Source organism: Pelodiscus sinensis, chromosome 6, assembly GCF_052426305.1.
Source record: "Pelodiscus sinensis isolate ZL-2025 chromosome 6, ASM5242630v1, whole genome shotgun sequence".
In the NCBI taxonomy this organism is placed as follows: domain Eukaryota; kingdom Metazoa; phylum Chordata; order Testudines; family Trionychidae; genus Pelodiscus; species Pelodiscus sinensis.
This window is the reverse complement of record NC_143057.1, coordinates 73,187,001-73,209,550: the sequence shown is the minus strand read 5'-3', so window position 1 is coordinate 73,209,550 and position 22,550 is coordinate 73,187,001. Positions and strand designations below refer to the sequence as shown.

At 42.8% G+C, this 22,550-nt stretch overlaps 1 protein-coding gene and 1 long non-coding RNA gene across 10 annotated transcripts in view; one reads left to right on the top strand and one right to left on the bottom strand.

The window, feature by feature from the left end:
* The window catches only part of KIAA0825 (KIAA0825 ortholog), a 386,099-nt gene that overhangs the window by 106,354 nt on the left and 257,195 nt on the right, over positions 1-22,550 (bottom strand). The window lies entirely within an intron of this gene.
* On the top strand, positions 12,169-22,344 carry LOC142829903 (uncharacterized). The gene is made up of 3 exons (XR_012904811.2): positions 12,169-12,276; positions 19,917-20,027; positions 22,245-22,344. It is a non-coding gene; the product is annotated as an uncharacterized LOC142829903 (long non-coding RNA).

The following is a 22,550-nucleotide window of genomic DNA, read 5'->3' as shown; positions in this document are numbered from 1 at the left end:
CCTCCAGCCTTGCTGGGCATGCTCCCAGCAGACCCTGGGCATAAAAGCAGAGAGAGTACTGCAGCCAGGGAGGCCGCAGGGTGAAGGAGTAGCTCAGGCCGTACCGCTGTTTCTGCAGCAGCTGAGACCAGAGTCGTCCCCTGTGCCCTACCTGGAGGCAGAGTCAGCAGCTGCCAACCCCAGGGAGGCAAGAACACCCGCAACCCCGAGGGCAGCCCCGGCAAGTACTGACTCGGAGGCAAATAGGCCACAGGGAACCAGGGTGGTGGGAAGCAGCCCAGGGCAAAGGACTGATAGAGCGGCTCGGTGTGTATCGGCCGGATTCCCCGACGAGTGGGCAGGAGCCATAGTCCCTGCCTAAAGGGCCCTGGGCTGGGACCCAGTGGAGACGGAGGGCCTGGGTCCCCCTACCACCCATTTTCCTTACCTGGGATAATCAACCCCTGGTCCCTGAGAGGCTTCTCTGGGCCGCTAGGCCTCCCAAAGCCGTATTTCCCCTGATAGAGGGGCCTAAACTTTATATTGGACTGTTAAGTGTCGTATTTACCCTGATAGAGGGGCATGGACTTTATATTGTTAATACCGTGGATGCTCTGAGCTAGGGGCCCGAGAGGAGCAATGAGATCTTAAAAAGGAGGGCGGGGGCGCAACCCACACCGGGTCGTACCCCACGACAATCCCATAATAGTGTTTGTTAACACTAGGAGGAGACTGCTCATGTTCCTCCAAACAGAAATATCAGTCTGTAGCATCCAAGTGAAAATGAAATACTGTAGTCCTTGAGCAACTATGAAATTAAACTCTAAAACTCTTTCTTGGGCATCATAATTGCAACTTCTTAGGATTACAAACATTACTGCTAAAAATTCTACATCAATTACAGTACAACTTTTTGATATCTGAGAAAAATATCATATTCTATATGTTCAGCCTCTCTATTCCAGCATTCTTGGGTCCAGCAACAGTGATGGTGTGTTATGATTTTAGTACAATGTCCACTTATCATGGTGTGACCAAGTTTCTTATGATCCCATGAAGTTTGCTTACAGCCACCAGTCCTGGCTCTCAGTGTTCTGTGCTGCTATTTAGCTCTAATTTACTCCTACGTGTCTAAGAGCCCAGCAAGCAGTGGATGTGTTGGTAATGCTGCTAGACAATATTGACCTCCCTTGGTTCAGCAAATTTTCTGATTCAGTCCAGTGAGGTCCAAAGGGTGATAATCTGAGAGGCTCAACTTGTACTAGGCTCCACAAAAAGACATATATCTACCATCGAACAACTGATAAAAGTAAATCAAATATTATAGGGAAACCTACCAAAATGTCAAGTGTTGAAAATGAAGGCACTAAGTATTTTATTGCATGGTGTTAAGTTTTCATGTGATGTAAACCCACATGCATTTGAATAAATCTACACTGATTTGAATGACTATTTTAAATTTTCTATGTTCCCTCTATGCAACTGTCAAAGAGATGCTTCTATGGGGATTTTCACAGGCACCCAACTTAATTTCATAGTCATCTCTCATTAAATTTCAGTGGAATATGAGCATCTAACTTCCTTAGGCTCTTAAAATTTCTACTCTTTGCCCCACAGACTTGCACAACCTTGAATCTGATTTCCTCTCTGTATGCATAAAGGAAAATGAAGGTCAGCAATGACTGGAGCATTATGGTGGCCAGAGTCCTCTTGGAGAGAAGGCAAAAAGAAAAAGAAGAGAGGTTCTTTCAGTAATTAAAGCCTGGAAAACAGAGTTCAGGTTTTTGGCATAACATGGCGGGAAGAGAAAGCATGGTCTGGTCCCAAATCCCTTACGGTCTATGGCCTTTGAAATACATGATATAAAATAAAGAAAAAGTGAGCAAAAAAGACCCAATTTTTCAATGATCATGCAATTTGTGGTCCTGAAAAACGTCACATTTGCACTTAAATATTTGAACACCGTTACTGGATTTGAACATCCATTAAATATGCATGCAGGTCTATGCATACAAGAAAATTAATCACCCGTGAAAACATTTAGAAGTCAATAAAATGTTTTAATAAGGACACTAACATGTAGAAATTATGAAGCATGGGAAAACATGTTTTAATATAAGAATTAAAAGGAACCACTACACATAATTATGAAATTAGAGTTGGAGAAAACATATTATGATCTTGCTTCTAAATATCTGATCTTGGTCCCGTGAGACTTACAAAGTACGCTCAATGGGAGAAAAATTAGATCCTAAATATATATCTGAAGTCTCATTTTGATTCAAGCTTACATTAGAGAGAGGTCTAAGCACACCCGAAATTTGGAGATATATAATCTGGCTCAAGATCTAAATGTCAGGGTTTGGGTTCATCATTTGTATGCAAATGTGAAAAGCTTACAAGCAAAACAGTGGGAATCCAGCCTGGCAGATACTGCATATCTAGTCAATTATTTGTTTAAGGGTCAGAAAGGATTTTTTTCCTGTCATTGCCAAGTACTATAGCAGGGTACTAATCACATTCCTACTTAATCCACTGACAAGAAGGTTAAGAAATTCCCCAGATGCCTGCATTAGATTCCTTGCAATGGATTAAATAGGTATGTGATTAGTACCCAGCTGAAGTACTTGGTTGAGTTGTTAATTCATTATAATTTGTAGCAAAATAGAAAATGTGTACAGTATTTTGGAGGATATATATGCGGGATATTTTTACAGTATTTGACTCTGGAAATGTCCTGCCTCGTGCCAAGATTGTAGTTATTTAAGGGTATTTCTAAACTGCCACCCTAGTCCGAACTAGGGTGGCTAATGTAGGCATTCGAATTTGCAAATGAAGCCTGGGATTTAAATATCCCGGGCTTCATTTGCATGTTCCCGGGCGCCACCATTTTTAAATGCCCCATAGTTCAAACTTCCTGCCCGTGGCTACACGCGGCACGGACTAGGTAGTTCGAATTAAAGCTCCTAATTCGAACTACCATTATTCCTACTGCAAGGAGGTTTAACGGTAGTTCAAATTAGGAGCTTTAATTCAAACTACCTAGTCCATGCTGCATGTAGCCGCGGGCAGGGAGTTCGAACTACGGGGCATTTAAAAATGGCGGTGCCCGGGAATATGCAAATGAAGCCTGGGATATTTAAATCCCGGGCTTCATTTGCAAGTTCGAATTACTACATTAGCCACCCTAGTTCGAACTAGGGTGGCAGCGTAGACATACGCTGAGATCATTGGTTTCTCTGGAAGCTGTTTGAACACTTGATCATGCTGAAAATCTAGTTAATCCTAAAATAAGATTTCTTCAAACTGTGTGGCCAAGTAAATAAAGATGAGGGAAGGGGTGGCTGTTCCTGACATTCTTGATAGGGTGGAATAGACTCTGGGCTAAACAAAATGGAGTAAGCAGTTTAATAAATTTGGGAGCAGAGCACAAAAGGTTAAACATTATTAATTCATTTGTCTTAATTACTGAAAATGAGATAGAGGACTATTTTTGTAAAATTACAGGATGTAGAATTTTGAAATAGAAGAACATCTTTTCTGAGAGTGATAGATTTGCTGCTGTAAAACAGAGTGGAACTATGAATGAGTACAAAGCCAGGTTTAGGAATTTTGGAAATTTGACAGAAGACTAAATCTGGGGATTTATAGTTTCATACCACATGATTAAACAAAGTTTTTATTCATTTTCAATATCACATGGAATCTTGATTTGTTTAAAAAAAATTATCTGTAAGAAGAGCTTCTGAAACTATTTTTTCCTGACTAATTCTGATAAATGTGGTATTTCACAGTTCCACAGCAAACTTTTAAATTTATTTGAGTGAAAATAGTATTCACTGGTTCCAAGATCAACATATGCAGTGATATATTCTAGTCCTTTTAAAAAGAAGATGCAGCTTTGCATTATACAATTGGTGAGAACACCGGGACTGAGAAGAGCTACAATCTATTATATCTAACAATGTATTTCTCTTGGTTTGGATCTATGAAGAGTCTTCTATATTTTCAGTGAGTAAAGAATCTGACTTCTAGGACTTCTCAAAGGAGAATAATCATAGCAGAAATGAACGAAACTGCAACAGAAATGGTGCAGATTGTACAAGGACAAAAATGTGCCAACTTATGTGTGGTCATGAAGGATTTACACTTCTGGGGACTGTTGAAGGGTGTGACTGCCTTTTAGCTCTTGCTGGCTGAGCAAGGCCCTGCGGGCACACTTCCCTCCAGCTGCCTCTACTGGGAGCCAGAAATAAGCCACCGATCTCTAGAGTCATACACAATATTGCACTTTTCCTGGAGTTAAATGTATACAGCTTTTGCCAGAGAGCTTCCCTTTAGTCTTGGGGATGAGATGATTTTAGAACTGGCCCATATAGTCTGCCCATAGATTTTAGAATCATTCCATTCTACTCCTGGGGTAAGTTTTCTGTCAGGCTTTTCCATCCTTAGCACCAGAGGTTTATAGTTTCCTTTGTTGGCCTATGCTCATTACCTCAGGCCAGCTGTGGCTTTCAACCAGATTCTGCTTCAGCCCTCTCTTGCTAGTTTTTCCCTCCATTCTCAGGGAAGAAGCAGAATATGTCTACAACCTATTCCTCATAGTTCTAGTTGGAAACAACAGTGGCTCTCAATCTTTCTAGAATATTGTACCCCTTTTAGGAATCTGCTTTGTCTTGCAGACCCCCAAGTTTTTTCTCACAAACTACTTGCTTACAATATCAGATATAAAAATATAGTTGTCACAGCACACTATTATTGAAAAATTGCTTACTTTCTCATTTTTACCATACAATTATAAAATAAATCAATTGAACTATAAATATGGTACTTACCATGTACATACTGCACTATAAATAAGTCATTGTATAGAATTTTAATTTGTACTGAGTTTGATAAAGCTTTTTATGGAATCTGTTGTAAAACTAGACAAATATCTAGATGAGCTGATGTACCCCCTTGAAGACTTTTGTGTATTTCCAGGGTACATGTACTTCTGGTTGAGAAACACTGTGATAGGAGACAGGGGATCCCTGTCCCCTACAAGCCTTCTAGCCTGGTCCCTTAAAGATACAGCAGTACTGGTTTTACCCACACAAAGACTATTTCCCAGGGACTGCATCCTTTCTTCCCATATCTGCATCTTTTATTTTCTTATATCTGTGGGGTACCAAATACTGGAGCTGTACAATGGGACAGGGGTGGAAAGTCTAACTTCCTTTAAGGGGATGGGCCACCGCTGTCACTGGGACTAACTCTGTTCTCACACTGCTGTAAATCAGAATTAATTCCTATGAAGTTACCTAACTATAAAACTGTTGTAAGGAAGATCAGAATCAAGAAGTTTGATCTGGAATATAAATTAAAAGACAAAGATTAAGGATTTTCTTATCTAGTCAATTTTTATTTTTCATATTTAAATAATTCCTATTAATGCTTTGAACAGTAATGGACCAAAAGAGCAACTATACTGCTTGCCTCTCTCAAAGTGTCTCAAATCTGTTGTGTCTAGTCTAAGTGCTCTCTAACTTACTATAGTTATTTGCATTAAAAGTTTAAATAAAAGTCTGGAATGGAGTGAAAGTGCTTTGGAGGATAGGATTAAAATTCAAAATGAAAAGAACATAAGAATGACCATACTAGGTCCAGTATCAGAGGGGTAGCCGTGTTAGTCTGAATCTTCAAAAGCGACGAGGAGTCCTGTGGCACCTTATAGACTAACTGAAGTGTAGGAGCATAAGCTTTCGTGGGCAAAGACCCACTTCGTCAGATGCATGTAGTGGAAATTTCCAGAGGCAGGAATAAATATGCAGGCCAGGATCAGGCTAGAGATGATGAGGTGATCCAGTCTTCATCATCTGGACCCATGGGAAGGAGACTCTGGAAGAATTTCACTATGATTTCAACAGCTTCCACCCCACCATCAACCTCAGCATGGACCAATCTACACGGGAGGTCCATTTCCTGGACACCACGATACAATTAAGTGACGGTCATATCAATACCACCCTATACCGAAAACCTACCGACCGCTATACTTACCTGCATGCCTCCAGTTTCCATCCCGGACACACCACACGATCCATTGTTTACAGCCAAGCACTGAGGTACAACCGCATATGCTCCAACCCCTCAGACAGAGACCTACACCTACAAGATCTTCAACAAGCATTCTGTAAACTGCGATACCCACACGAGGAAGTGAGGAGACAGATTGAGAGAGCCAGACGTGTACCCAGAAGCCTCCTGCTACGGGACAAGCCCAAGAAAGAAACCAACAGAACACCACTGGCCATCACCTACAGTCCCCAGCTAAAACCTCTCCAACGCATCATTAGTGATCTTCAACCCATCCTGGACAATGATCCCTCGCTTTCACAGGCCTTGGGAGGTAGGCCGGTCCTTGCCCACAGACAACCCGCCAACCTGAAGCATATTCTCACCAGCAACTACACACCGCACCATAATAACTCGAACTCAGGAACCAACCCTTGCAACAAACCTCGGTGCCAACTCTGCCCACATATATACACCAGCAACACCATCACAGGACCTAACCAGATCAGCCATACTGTCACTGGTACATTCTCCTGCACATCCACCAACGTAATATATGCCATCATGTGCCAACAATGCCCCACTGCTATATACATCGGCCAAACAGGACAGTCCCTACGTAAAAGAATCAATGGACACAAATCTGATATTAGGAATGGCAACATACAAAAACCTGTAGGGGAACACTTCAATCTTCCTGGACACACAATTGCAGATCTAAAAGTAGCCATCCTGCAGCAAAAAAACTTCAGGACCAGACTTCAAAGAGAAACTGCTGAGCTACAGTTCATCTTTAAGTTTGACACAATCAACTCTGGATTAAACAAAGACTGTGAATGGCTTGCTAACTACAAAAGCAGCTTCTGTTCCCTTGGAATTCACACCTCCAGATCAGCTGCTAGAAGTGGGCCTCATCCTCCTTGATTGGATCACCTCATCATCTCTAGCCTGATCCTGGCCTGCATATTTATTCCTGCCTCTGGAAATTTCCACTACATGCATCTGACGAAGTGGGTCTTTGCCCACGAAAGCTTATGCTCCTACACTTCAGTTAGTCTATAAGGTGCCACAGGACTCCTCGTCGCATACTAGGTCCATCAGTCTAGTAGCCTGTTTTCTGACATTAGCCAATGCCATATGCCCCAGAAGTAATGAACAAAGGAGGCAATAATCAAGGTATCCATCCCCTGTCACCCATTCCCAGCTTCAGGCAAACAAAGGCTAGGGTCACCATCACTGCACATCCTAGGTAATAGTCATTGATGGGCCTATCCTCCATTCTTTTATTTAGATCTTTTTTTTTTGTTTAGCCTGATCCATGAGAGGGTTTACTCCCACGGTCAACACTCATTCAGGCATCAGTGGACCTCATCATCATGGGCGGATGTATGACCTTTTCAGCATCCAACCTTCCTCCTCCCTTTCTTGTTGCCAATGTCCCTATGTGTTCCCGCAAGTCCCACACCCACAATTAATTCTGAAGTCTCCTGGATCAAGTCAATTGTCTTAAATGTTTACCTGGCACACTCTTAGAGGGTGGGGGTGGTCCCACCCCCACTCCAGTCCCCAACCTAAGAACAGGGATACCAGTCCACTGCATGTTTGGTGGGGACACGTCCCATAACGCATCCCACCCACCTGCGGGGGAGCAAGGCCCTACCAGTGGCCTGACGTCCGTTTCAGCCGGTCCTGGGTTACTTCCTAGCCTCTGGTGCCAGTTGGTCAGCAGTCGTGCAGCCTGTTGTCTCTTGCTGAGTGGTCAGTTCCAGCGTCATCAGCTCTCCCACCACTGGGCATGTCCAGGGGTCCAAGAAGCCCTCGCCTGTCTTGAGGGGGTCGCCAGTCCGCCGATTTTCCCTCCAGGCCACACAGCCCTTTTTCCGCTGGGGCCGCTGGCTTTTCAAAGCCAGCACCATTCTTCTGGGACACCCGTGCAGGCCCCATCTCGCTGGCCAGCAAGCTGGCCCCGAGTGCTCCCACGCATGTGCTAGCAGCAGCCAGGGACTAGCCCTGGCACCACCACGCAGGAGCCGCTCCGCAGACCCAGAGCACCTCCGCTCCTCGCTTGCTGGTGCAGGGTTTGGGGTGTTTGGCCTCACGGTAATCGACACCTCATCCCAGAGCCCTGTTTTAGTCTTGGCTTTCTCAACATCGTTGGTCAATGAGTTCCAAGGTTGACTGGGCATTGTGTGAAGAAGTACTTCTTTTTATTTGTTTTAAACCTGCTACCTATTAATTTAATTTGCTGAAATAAGTTCTTATGTTATGAGAAGGAGTAAATTACTCTTCTTTGTTCACTTTCTCCATACCAGTCATGATTTTATAGACCTCTATCATATCTCCCTTTGTTATCTCGTTTCCAAGCTGAAAAGTACACATTTTATTAATCTCTCCTCCTACAGAAGCCATTCTATACTTCTAATCATTTTTGTTGTTCTTTTCTGAAATTCTTCCATTTCCAATATATTCTTTTTGAGATGGGGCAATCACATCTGCATGCAGAATTCAGGATGTGAGCATACCATACATTTATATAGAGGTAATATGATCTGGACAAACTGGAAAATGGTCTGAAATAAATATGAAATTCAATAAGGACAAATTCAGAGTGTTCCACTTAGGAAAGAATAATCAGTTTACATAAATACAAAATGGGAAATTACTACCTAAGAAGGAGTTCTGCAGAAAGAGATCTGGGGGTCATGGTGGATCACAGTGTAACAGGGTTGCAAAAAAGCAAACATCATTCTGAGATGTATTAGCAGGAGTATCATAAGCAAGACACAAGATACTCTATTCCACAATGATTAGGCTTCAACTTGGAGTTTCAGACATATGTTGGGAAACTAACACAGTAGGATATAGATTATCCAATAAGTTCTTGGACTGCAATGGGGACATTTTTTTTAATTTCAGAAGGTTAAGAAAACTGCTGGGGGAAGCTGTTCTTGATTTGATTTTAACAAATAGGGAGGAACTGGTTGAAAATTTGGAAGTGAAAGGCTGCTTGGGTGAAAGTGATCATGAAATCAGAGTTCATGTTTCTAAGGAATGGTATAAGGGAGAACAGCAAAATAGAGACAATAGATTTCAGGAAGACAGATTTTAATAAACTCAGAGCTAGTAGGTAAGGTCCCATGGGAAGCACAACTGAAAGAAAAACAACTGAAGAAAGCTAGAAGTTTTTTAAAGGGACATTATTAAGGGCCCAAAAGCAAACTACTCCACTGCATAGGAAAGATAGAGAGTATGGCAGGAGACCACCTCGGATCAACCAGGGGATCTTATATGATCTAAAAATCAAAAAGGAATCACATAAAAAGTGGAAACTAGGTCAAATTACAAAGGATGAATATAAGCAAACAAGGGCAAGATTAGAAAGGCAAAGACACAAAATGAGCTAACTCTAGCTAGAGACATGAAGGGTAAAAAGAAAATGTTCTACAAAAATACTAGAAGTAATAGAGGAAGAAACAGTAATAGGAAACTTGGGAATGGCAGAGGTGCTTAATGACTTCTTTGCTTTGGTTTTCATCAAGAAGATGGATAGAGATGGGATGCCTAACATAGTGAATACCAGTGGAAATGGGGTAGGCTTAGAAGTTAAAATAAAAAAAGAACAAATCAAAAAAATACTTAGAAAAGTTAGAGGTCTGCAAGACACCAGGGTCTGATGAAATGCATTCTAAAATACTCAGAGGAGCTGACAGAGGAGGTACCTGAGCCTTTAGCGATCAGCTTTGAAAGATCAAGGAAGTTGGGAGAGATTCCAGAAGACTGGAAAAGGGCAAATATAGTGCCCATTTATAAAAAGGGAAATAAGAACAACCCAGAAAACTACAGATCAGTCAGTTTAACTTCTGTGCCAGGGAAGATAATACAGCAAATAATTAAGGAATCCATGTGCAAACATCTGGAAGATAATAAGGAGATAGGTAACAGCCAGCATGGATTTGTAAAGAACAAATCATGTCAAACCAATCTGATAGCTTTCTTTAATAGGATATCAAGCCTTGTGGATAAAGGAGAAGTAGTGGATATGACATATGTAGACTTTAGTATGCACTGAATCATTGGGGTGGCTCCTCAGACCCTCGACCAAATCTTCAAATTTGCTGTTAAGTCATGGCCGATTGATCGGTGGACGACTGGTTGTGTTGCGCTCTCCTTCTGTTGAACCTGTGTTGCTTAGGTCTGTGATCATATGGTCTGTGCTGCTGTCTCTGGTAGGTGGTATCCCTTGGGGTATGTCTATATTACAGCGCTAATTCGAACTAACTTAATTCGAATTAGTTAATTCGAACTAAGCTAATTCAAACTAACGCATCCAGACTGAAAAAATAGTTCGAATTAGCGTTTTGCTAATTCGAACTAGCTTGTCCACACAGAGTGGACCCTGAACTGGGGTTAAGGATGGCCGGAAGCAGTGCCGGCAGGGCATCAGATGAGGACTTAGAGCGTGGAGCTGCTGTCTCAGGCTAGCCGAGGGCTGTGCTTAAAGGGACCCGACCCCCACACTGGGCAGACAGTTCTCAGGGGTGCCCCGCTTGCAAAGCAGTCCTGGCTTGGATTGCCCAGAGTACCCACACTGGGCACATCACAGCACTCGGCCATCAGACCAGCTGCACTTGCCGCAGGCTGCCATCTGGGGAGAGGGGGCAATTGGGGGGCTGCAGGAGAGGTTCCACCCCCAGAGCCAGCCCAGTCCTCCCCATCGGGGGCTTGTACTCCATTCCTCCCTCACCTCCTTCCACTTACCCCTCCCTAGCCCCCCTTCCTGATGTACAAAATAAAGGACAATTGTGTTCAAAAATAGAAACTCTCTTTATTTAACAAAACTGGGGGAGACTGGGAAAAGGAGGTGGGAGAGGGGCAGAGAGAGGGTGGGAGAGGGGAGGGCAACTACAATGATGAGGGTTTGGAACAGGTCCAATATGAAGAGAGGCTAAAGAGACTGGGACTTTTCAGTTTAGAAAAGAGGAGACTGAGGGGGGATAGGATAGAGGTCTATAAAAGCATGAGTGGGGTGGAGAGGGTGCATCAAGAAAAGTTCTTCATTAGTTCCCATAATAGAAGGACTAGAGGACACCAAAGGAAAGGAATGGGTAGCAGGCTTCAAACTAGTAACAGAAAGTTGTTCTTCACAAAGCAAAGAGTCAACCTGTGGAACTCCTTGCTGCAGGAGGCTGTGAAGGCTAGAACTAGAACAGAGTTTAAATAGAAGTGAGATTAATTCATGGAGGTTGGGTCCATGGAGTGGTATTAGCCAGGGGGTAGGAGTGGTGTCCCTGCCCGAAGTTTGTGGAAGGCTGGAGAGGGATGGCACGAGACAAATGGCGTGGTCACTTTCTTCGGTCCATCCCCTCCAGGGTCCCTAGGGTTGGCCGCTGTCGGCAGACAGGCTACTGGGCTAGATGGACCTTTGGTCTGACCCAGTACGGCCATTCTAAGCTCAGGGGTCAGGGGTCTCAGTGGACCCCCTTGATTTTCATGCACACCTGCTCCTGGGTGGCCAGGCTGGCAGCTCTCCTGCCCTAACGGCCACTTTCCTGTGCCTAGTGCAGAGGTCGTGGACCACGTCTGCCTTGGCCACTCTGGAGTGATAAGGATTACTGTGGCTGTGTGAGATCTTATTTTGTTGACCACTTGATGGAAGAGCAGGATTGGAGAGAAGGCATAAAGAAGCGATGCATTCCATTGTATTTTAAATGCATCCTGCAGGGAGAGCGTGTCAATGCCCGCACAGGAACAGAATTGTGGACACTTCTTGCTGTCATTGGTTGTAAATAAGTCCACTGTGGGAAACCCCCAGCGAGTGACTAATTGATGGTGGACCCTGGGGTCCATTTCCCATTTGTGAGACTGAGACTCCTGCTGAGATCGGCAGTGAGAATGTCCTTGCCCGGCAGGAAGGAGGCTTGTAGGCAGATGTTGTGTGCTATGCACCAAGTCCAGAGACGGACAGCCTTCATGCACAGATGATAGGATTTTGTCCCTCCCTTCCCCATCTGTTGAAGTAAAACATTGTCACTTGATTGCCTGTAAAAATCTGAACTGTAGTATTGCATATGTGATGTAGGAAATGTTGGCATGCATAGAATACCACCCTGAGCGCTAATACATTTATGTGCAGGTTGCATTCTTGAGGGGATCATTGTCCTTCACTCGTGAGAGGGCCTCTCCAACCCAGGAGAGAGGTATCTGTCATGATGGTCGTGGACAGGAGATGTTTGTGAAAAGGTACCCCAACACACACATTTTATGCATCTGCCCACCATTCCAGGGAGCATTTGATTCTGGTTGGGATTGATTATCAGTTTGTTGATTCTGTTGAATCATGGCTTGTATGCTGTCCTCAAACAATGCTTCAATCTGGCATGCAACACTACTGACTTGGCTGCTGCCATGTATCTATTAACTGCAGACAAGTCCTTGCTGGTACATATGGACTGGCTTGAGCCAGTGATATGAAGTTCTGTATAGTCTGAAACCTTTGTTGTGGGAGAGAGGCTATGGTCTCCAAGCAATTGAGGTGAGTGCCAATAAACTCCATTCTCTGAGCTGGCTGGAGTCTTCACTTGGAGAGATTTATCTGTAAACCAAGGTTCTGAAATAGAATCCAGGTCAGAGAGATTGTACTTTGTGCCTCTTGACTTGTGCTTTCTCTTATCAGGCAGTGGTCGAGGTAAGGGAATATGGAAACCCCTTGTCCATGTAAATGCACAGCAACAACTGCCAGTACCTTTGAGAAGACCCTTGGGGTTCTGGAGAGTCTGAATGGTAGCACTGCATATTGGAAGTGTGCAGCACCCACTGTGAATGTGTGGTATTTGAAATGTGCTGAGAGAATAGATACGTGGAAATATGCGTCCTCGAGGTCGAGTGTCAACAACCAATCCTCTTTGTTTAAGGCAGGTATTATAATGAATAGGGTGACCATCTTGAACCATTGTGGTCATATGCATCTGTTGAGCTTCCTGAGATTGAGAATCAGTCTCCACCCCTCCCCGCGACTACTTTGACATGAGGAAGTAAAGGGAGTAAAACCCTTTTCCCTTGTAACAATGTGGGATGGGTTCCACAGCCCCAAGATGGAAGAGGTGGTCGATCTCCTGGAACAGAGTGTTCTGGTAACACGGGTCCCTGAAAAGGGAGGGGAAAGGTAGGTGGGAAGGAGGGAGTAAAGGGGATACTGTATCCATTCTTTATAACGTCCCATACTCATCTGTTGGTTGCGATGGAGGACCATTGATGATAGAAAAGTGCTAGATGTTGATGGAATAGGTGGACAGGATGGGGTCGTCTTAAGCAGAAAGGTGCAACCTGAGCTTCAAAATGTTTGTCTTGAAGTTGATGGCTGAGCAGTGGAGGGTTGGACAGGGGTGTGCCTCCGTCTGGTCTGGTGCTGCCTCCTTCGGTAATCAAATTGTCTTTGTGCCTGACTAAAAGGCAGAGGTCTGAGTAAAGCTTCTTTCCTGTTTGTGCTTCACTGCAAAGATGTAAATACCTAGCATCTTCAAGGTGGCCCAGCAGTCTTTGAGTGAATGAAGGGAGATGTCAGTGAAGAGCTTAGATCCCTGAAAGGGAAGATCTTCTACTGTAACCTGAGAGAACAAGAAGTCAACCTCATGTGGTGTGACGTAATATTTTCAGTCTGCCCTCTTCCAGACTGGTGGTACCGTTGCTGGTGTCTGCCAGATAGCTTTGGCGGGGTCTATGAGGGCTGGATCCATGGTCAGAGGCAATTTAGTTGCCAGGGATGTGTGCAATATACTGGTCAATTTGTGCTGAGTCTCAGGGAGGTTGACTAGGGAGACCTCAAGCATGTCTGCCACTCTTTTGTAAAGTTTTTGGAATGACTTAAAATCATCTCATGCTGTAGTACTGTTGGGAGAAGATGATGAGAGGTGTGTTGGTGGATGGTAAGAGATGAAAGACTCATCGTCACTTGAAACTGGCTCGTCCTCCTTGTGGAACACTGATCTGTCCAATGATGGTATACAGGTGGCCCTAGATGGTACTGGTGGGGTTAGTTGAGGCTGTACCTGTTGCAGTTACTGGGCTCTATAAAGGGCCTCAGGGATCCCAGTATGGCCAGTTGGCTGGCATTGGCAGCCATTGGGGTGATTGTCATTGGGGTAGAGCTTGCTGCACTTGCTTCTGCTATTGCAGTTAAGGTTGTTTAGGTTGTTAAGGTGCCTTCATGTATGAGCACCAACGAGAGGCTTGTCGTCTTCATCACTCAACGGTGGTAGTGCCGAGCCAACAGGAGTGGACAAACCTGTTATATATGGGTTTACCGTAGTGGTCCACCCCAGACCAGGGCTGTGCATGTCTTTTCGTGTCCCTGGCAGGCTTCTGGGAGCCCTGTGCATGCTCCCTGGGGGGCTTGAGGCTGGGCCATGGGGGCGGAGAAGTGTGGCAGTGTCAGCCGCACAATCAGGTGCAGCTCCTGCAGCTTTAAGAACTTCCAGGAGAGGAACTATATATTTGTGATGAGTGTGGATAGAGTAGCCAGCAGGGCATCTGTGTTATTTCTTGGAGGCCTCTTTTTTTGACAGAACTCCCTCTTCCGCGTCCACACATGCCTTTTTCTGAAAAAGCTTTTTTGGAAAAAGCATTATTCCACATAGAATGAGGTTTAACACCATCAGAAAAAGCCCTGTGTTATATTGACTTTTTGTCAAAAGAACACAATTGCAGTGTGGACACAAGTATTATTTTTCCGGAATAATGACTGATATTCCGGAAAAATGCTGCAGCGTAGACATACCTTTAGTGTTCAAACTCACCTGTTTACTGAGGTTTACTTTTATTGTTAAGTTAAACAACAAAGTTTAAACTTTCTTCTGTTCCATTCTGCATTAGACAGACAGCATCTATCCGCCAACATTTATACTTCTGTATTAGAATGAACAATAATACTGAGAAATTATACCTCTTAAATTGTAATATACCTCTGCCACTGGAAATGACTTGAATATTTGTCAAGCATCCCATATTTTAGTAGGAGGGAAGGATTGAGGCTGTCAAGAACCTCATGCATTTGATGCTATTGATGGCTCTGCATCTTAAAGGTGACACAAAAGCTAAGAGAGACACTTCTATCCTTTTTATTCTGCAAGTTTTTATTTTTTATAATTGTTACATTAAGCAAGAATTAATGCGATGAAGGCTTGTTCCTCTACCCTCTGAACACAAACAACTCCAGTTAACAGCTTGGAGAACAGGGCCTCAGTTCATATTAGAAAAGAATAGAAATTCTAAGATTTTTTTATGGTGCCTTCCTATTTTTTCAACAAACTACACAGCTAAATTGGTTTTCTTATTTTTGAATGTTCTGGGTATACTTTTTATCCCTCCACTTAAAATATCTGGAGACTTTGAGCCTTAAGAGGATAACACAGGCAGATAATATTAAAAGTTATTTTTACTAATTATGCATATCTTTTTTATCCTGTGAGAGAGGATAAAGTTTGACTATATGATCTGAATACAATTAGCTTGCATAGCAGATTTATGTGTATTACAGGATTTTTTTTAATACGACTGTGATCTTGATGGATACATAATTGTTAATAAAATGAAAGGTTGGTTTTTTTAAATATGTATTTTGGCTTTACCGCAATTTGACCATTCTCACATACCTTTTTTGCAAATATAATGTAACTTTATCTCTGAAATAAGTTCTTTGCTATTTACTTCCTAAATGCAAAGAAAAACAATCTGTTCTCATTGGAGTTAGTGCTTTTTTGTTAATTCCTTGAAAAATGGATGTGAAATCTGTGTGTTCTAACTAGGCCCATGGTTGACCCTGGTAGGGAAACTGAAACCCTCCAAACTCCTATTGGCTTGCTCACCACCCTATTGGGAGTCTTAACAATTGCCTTTGTTGTGGGAGGTAGGGCATGAGTCCATTTCTGATTCTCAGTCAATGACAGACTATTCCCCCATATTGCCTCTCTTTGATATTCTTATTGATTGAGGGTTAGCAGTAAATGCATCTTTTACAATTATCATAATTTTTATCACAGTAGCACCAATAGGTCCTCACTATACTTGATGCTGTGTATTCATGATGCTATATCTATTTTGTTGGCACAACCATAGTGAAATTAGTTTGTAACAGCACATATTTATAAGTGAATACAGTAGAGTCCCTATCATCCGACCTAAACGGGACCGACACATGGTCAGATTTCCAAATATGTCAGATAATACGGACTCTACTGTAGAAAGCAAGGGAACAGCAGATGCTGCTCCTGCTGGGACGAAGCGTCCCCAGCAGGAGCAGCATCAGCTGTTCCCTTGCTCTCTTGGAGAAGCTGCTGCTGCTGGGACGCTTCCAGGCAGGAGCAGCAGCTTCTCCAAGAGAGCAAAGGAAACAGCTGATGCCGCTCCTGCCGGGGCCGCTTTTTCCCTGGCAGGAGCAGTAGCAGCTGCTCCTAGGCTGTGTCCAGACTCAGGGTTTTTTTCGGGAAAAGTAGCCTTTTTCCGAAAAAACTTCCCCTGCGTCCAGACTCAAGCCGCGTTCTTTCGAAATTAAATCGAAAGAACGCGGCTTTTCTTTCGATGGCGGTAAACCTCATTTCACGAGGAAGAATGCCTTCTTTCGAAAGTTCCTCTTTCGAAAGAAGGCGTTCTTCAATGTAAATAGGGCTTCTTCAAAAGAGAGCATCCAGAATCACTGGATGCTTTCTTTCGAAAAAGCAAGCCGCTTTTTCGAAAGTTCAACGTGCAGTCTAGACGCTCTCTTTCGAAAGAGGCTCTTTCGAAAGTATCTTCGAAAGAGCCTCTTTCGAAAGAGGCTTGCAGTCTAGACATAGCCCTAGAGAGCAACGGGACAGCAAGTGGGTCTGTTCTCTCGGCCTATGCTGTATCCAACCCTGCGGCTTCCGGGGACAAAGTATTCATGGGACAAAGTCCCTGGGAGCTGCAGGGTCAGATAAAGTGGAGTGTCGGATTACTCCACTGTAGCAGATTTCTGCTTGAAAACGTTCGACCTAACCGAACACTAGTTTTATATCACACATGTTCTATCTTCCTGTGTTTTGCCTGCTACTAGAACATTTGAAGGTAGCAGCTAGTTTGTTGGTAGTTTCAGGTAGGTTACTGAAGACTATGTATAGTGAATGTCATTTCATAGCTCCACATGTCATGGATGTTTGTGGCTTCTGTTGCAACTTTAGGTCTGTCAGAATTCTTTGAGGTACTGCTGTACTCCCAGTACATACTGCATACTGGAGGGAAAGGCAAAAGGAGCATATGGGCTATTTTCTATAATAAAAGTTAGAATATTGCAAGAAATGTTATTGTGTATAAATGTAAAGAATTCTCATCTGAGCTTCATTTCTGTGGGTATGTCTACACTACAGCATTATTAGAAATAGCTTATTTCGAAATAACGCACCTAAACACAAAATGCTTTTTGAAATAGTGTTTTGCTATTTTGAAATAGTGAGTCCACATTGATAGGATACTGAATTGCATTTAAGGCTGGACGGAACCAGTTCTAGCAGGGCATCAGGTCAGGAGTTTCCTTGTGTGGCTGCTGCCTGAGTCTATCTGAGACCTGTGCTTAAAGGGACCCCACCCCCCAGACAGTTGGTTCTAAGGTTTCCCTGCTTGCTTGCCTACCTCGCTGAGGGACAGCAAAGCATTTTTTTCTCTGCATGCTCTGGTTGCCTTCACTCAGGACACCACAGCACTCTGCAGCATGGAGCCAGAGCCGCCCCTGGGCACTCTGGTGCTTCTCCTGGACCTGTTGCTGCGAGCCTGGCAGCACATTGTGCAGGCAGTAACAGTCTCCCTGATGTGCCCCACTGGGGGCTTGTGCCTCATTCCTCCCTCATGTACTTCCACTTACAGCTCCCTAACCCCGCCTTCCTGCTGTATAATAAAAGACATGTGTTCATTACAACAAAGCCTCTTTATTGAACAAAACTGGGGTCGGGGGGAGGAGGAATGAAACTGAGGTGAGACTGGGGAAAGAAGGTGAGAGGGGAATGGGAAACCTGGGAAGAGGGACCTGGCAGGGGGAGGCAAGGGGAGGAAGGGGGAGGAGAAGCTCAGGGTCGGGAGTCTCACTGGCCTACCTGTCTCCCAGCACCACGGGTGTGGGGGCTTCAACGTCCCTGGGGGCGTGGGGAGGGTGGGGAGGAAGAAGCAGGAGGGGGAGAAGGAGTGGGAGGAGGAGTGGTAGCTGGGAAGGGAGCAGGGGCTGGAGCAGCAGCAGGCAGCAAGCCCTGCCCCAGGGTCAGTGACCACCTGGGGGGCACGGACTGTCCTGCCGCCCAGGATGTGGTCCACGGCATCAAAATAGGGGTAAGGGTCTGGGTCCCCTGGTTGGGAGCTGCCCCCTGTGGCCCTAGCATACGCCTGCCACAACTCCGCCTGTAGATGGTTGCATTCCTCCATTTAGTGCGGAGATCATGGACATTGGAGGCATCCCCCCAAACCTAAATTAGGTCCCTGATCTCCGCACTGGACCAGGCAGGTGCCAGCCTTTTCCGGCCCCTGGCAGGCTCCTGGGAGCTGGAAGACTGTTCCTGGGGAGCGGTGGAGGACTGGCTGGCATTGGCTGCCTGGCTCACACTGGGGCCACTGGGTCAGGTGCAGCAACTCGTGGCTCTGCGCTGGCAGGCTTGGAGCTGGCACAGGCACTGTGGCCAGAGTCAACCCCTTTAAGGCTATGGGGATGGGGGGAGGGAGAAGAGTTTTCTTGGTTGTGCCCAGAGTGGCCCCCAGGGCACCCTAGGAAGGGCTGGAGGCCCCCTATTTTGAAATAAGCATTTACATGGTGCTTATTTCGAAATAGCAATTTAGAAATTGGCACTATTCCTCATGGAATGAGGTTTACCAAATTCGAAATAAGCCCACCGCTATTTTCATTTAATTTTGAAATAGTGGTTTGGTTGTGTAGACGCTGGTACAGTTATTTCGAAATAATGGCTGTTATTTTGAAGTAACTTTGCTGTGTAGACATACCCCCAGTGAAGAAAGAATTGACCTGGACATTTTAGTATGTGGGTCAAATTGCATTTACCTAGAAATTAATTAGTGAAGCACTAAATATGGAATGTTGTAAAATAGAATGGAATATGATCAAGTTTATTGTTGGATGACAGATAGGGCAGTGTTTTTTCTTATGTGATTCAAATTGTTCTATTAGGCCCCCATTCAGCAATGAATACTATGTAGGTGAAGATGGCTACTCATACAGACCCCATTGACTTTCATGGAACTGCATAGAGCCATATGGGTCATTTTGCAATAAGGGCCCAAATTATTATAATCACATAAACCATAGCCTTTATTGTGTCAGCACTGATGAGAGCAACACAACTGTAATAACAAAGCACTGTTTCTGTTGCATAGGAGAACATATTTTGATATGAAAACAATTCTATTTCAAGCTTCCAAAGGATAATTATTGAAAATGCATTTTTAAAATCTTAGAAAATATGAAAAATAACATAATAGAATCCTTTAAAGTACACTTTATCAAATGGAGGTATGTCTATACTCTGAAAATTCACATTAGCAGGCAATGGGTAACTGGGAGCAACCCTTATAATATCTGTACTAAAAATCACAAATTGCAAGTGAACTTTCTACTATGCCTTTGTAATGATAGTTTGGGAACATGGTGATCTAGAGCACTGGCATCCAACATTTGCAGAAAGAGGACCAAACATATTATTTCAAAAAGTCATAAGGCCATAATCAATACTCAGAGATATATTCACTGACCTACTCTGCACCATGTTGCCTCCCAATCAGAACCACCTGCAACTCCTCCTGTTGAGGAGTCTCCTATCACGGAGGAATCACCAGAGAGGATAAGACCAGTGTATTCAGTTGTGCCTCTTTCCCCACAGCTTCTGGTACAAGTGGGAAGCATAGAATGGAGTGGCATGAGGAAGATGGAGGAGAGTCTGAATGGTGGTGGCTGACTCCCAGTTAACTACTGCAACTGAGAAGTCCACCGGGTACTGTGTAACCTGTGTTAGTTCAGAGAAACTGGGAGAGCTTAACTGTACATTAGTTTAGAGTGTAAGATCTATTTAGATCATGCACTGTTTGGGAAAGAGCCCATCTTTGTGGTTGGATCTTTTAGGTTCTGCCACTATACAAACAAATAATAACTGGCTGCTGGTTCTCAATATCTCCTCTTTTTTCACTCTCCTGAACTGCTTAGGTGGCTGTACATGGGATTTGTTTTAATGAGTAAACAACCTGTGAGTTTTACACTTCATTAACCAGGAAAACTTTGTGTGTTCAACATCAGAGCAGTGAGATCTTGGGAAAACCTGTGTGGCATGGTCATAGGATGAGCTCATATAACATCACGTGAGAATTTACAAATGAAAATATGAGGACAGTGGCTCTTAATCTTTCCCTTGTCAATAACTTCTCCCATTGAGTAATATAATAATAATAGATTGGTCATGCACCTCTAACATCTGTTTGCAGGTCAGGAACCCCACACTGATAAATGGTGCATTAGAGCAATTATGAAAATATTACAGGAAGACCCCCCCAACTCATGAATAAGTTGTGTTCCAAAAGTTCATTTGTTAGTCTGTTGTCTGGAGTTCCAAATGCATTTTCCATAGAAAAAAATGCCATAAATGATAATTAGATTCCCAGGCTAGCCCACAAAAGCCTATTTAACCCATAATGTAGCTAAAATACTGTATAACTGCAATACAAAATTGTAGAAATATTTTTTTATTTAAATTTGAATGCTGGTGCTTGAGGAAAGGCAAGTTTAATTGGAGGAGGATGAGGTGGCAGTTGGAGATTCTTGAAGAGGACTTCTGGGCAACCTGCTTAGGCTGCACCTAGCCTCTGTTCACCAGGAAGTTTCGAGTAGTGCAAACAATGATTTTAGATTAACTCATCCTATAGCCATGCCACATAGGTTTTCCCAAGATTTTACTGCTCTGATCTTGAATATACAAAGTTCTCCTGGTTAATGAAGTGTAAAACTCACAGGTTGTTTACTGTAAATAAATAAAAGTAATTATTACTGCACAATTTTAGACCATACGAATAACATCAAGAGGCAGTGGAGTAAATTACTGAGCAAACTCTTTAATGCAGCATTGAGTATCTTATCTAATATATTCAGTAGTCATCATTACAGTTGAATAGTTCTATACTTCATATGTTACAGAGCAAAATTTAGAAATTTCTTCAATAATCAGTGTATCATAAGATAGAAATACACAATGCACTTGAAACTCTCCACAAGAAATTGAATAAAAAACCAAAGTTTCTATTTTGATACCAATAATCTTCATGTTATTTGTACCAGTCACTTGAGAATCCGACTGCAGTTTTACAAATGGCTTTCCCCACTCTGTACTATGAGTAGCTGAATATGGAGTTTTCATAGCCCTAAATATGGACTTGAGTTGAGCTGAAAATACTATAGAAAGCCACCTTGTGTATACTGAAATTTAAAATGGCTGTATTTTTTACAAAAATATAAAACATTTGTAAGTAGCAAGGGTGACCTCCAGTGTGCAATAGGTTTATGCCACAGCATCTTAAAAATAATATATATTGCTTTGTTGGCCCATTATAGATTATGAGTGCTTTACTAGATCAAGTATAAATTTAATTTCTTGCATAAAAGATAAGACTGAGCATGACATTTATCTTCCACTTTTAATTGTGATTTTCAGGTAGGAGCATTTACAGCTTGAAAGTATTATACTGAATATCAAAAGAAAAGGGAATTGTATAAACAAAGAAAGTAGGGGGAAAGTATGTTTCTTTGCAAATGCTGAAACACAGATTATGGTGATCTAACTTTTTTAGAAGTCAACATAAATTTAACATAATATTTATAATATTGTAAATTGAGGAGGTTTTTTAACAGAATGCTGCAAACATTGCATATTATGCATAACATATTCAGATTACACAATTGCTCGCTATGGAAGAATGTAACTATTAAACTATAGAATACATTTACATAGTACCATATATGAACTTGAAAATATTCCAGAGTTCAGGGAATAATAATCTTATATTTCACTTATACTAAAGAGTTTTACCTATGAAAATCTAATATCTTACCACAATGTGTAATATAATCCATATTAGTCTCTTATTCTGAATAGTTCTCAGTACAAAAAATACCTAAAGTCTATCATTCCAAAAGGTAATTCATTATGCTGATCTTTTCATTTCAGAAAGATGTCAGCTGGATAGCTCTGAATGAAACTTCAGTCAATCAGATATCTTTAATGAAACCATAATAAATATAATAAAAATAAATTCAAATAGTAAGAACATTCTTGCAAATTCTTTTTTTGCTGTCAACTTCAAAACATAATTTACCTTTTGCTAGTTCATTTTAATTTTTTTATAACAAATTAAGAAGTTTTTTTTTAAGCTAACTGCAAACACACAAAAGATCTAATTATGGGTCCCTACTCGTACCACGGCCTGTTAATGTAAGTGTTTTTCAGGGTCTGCTAGTGTTTCCAATATACATC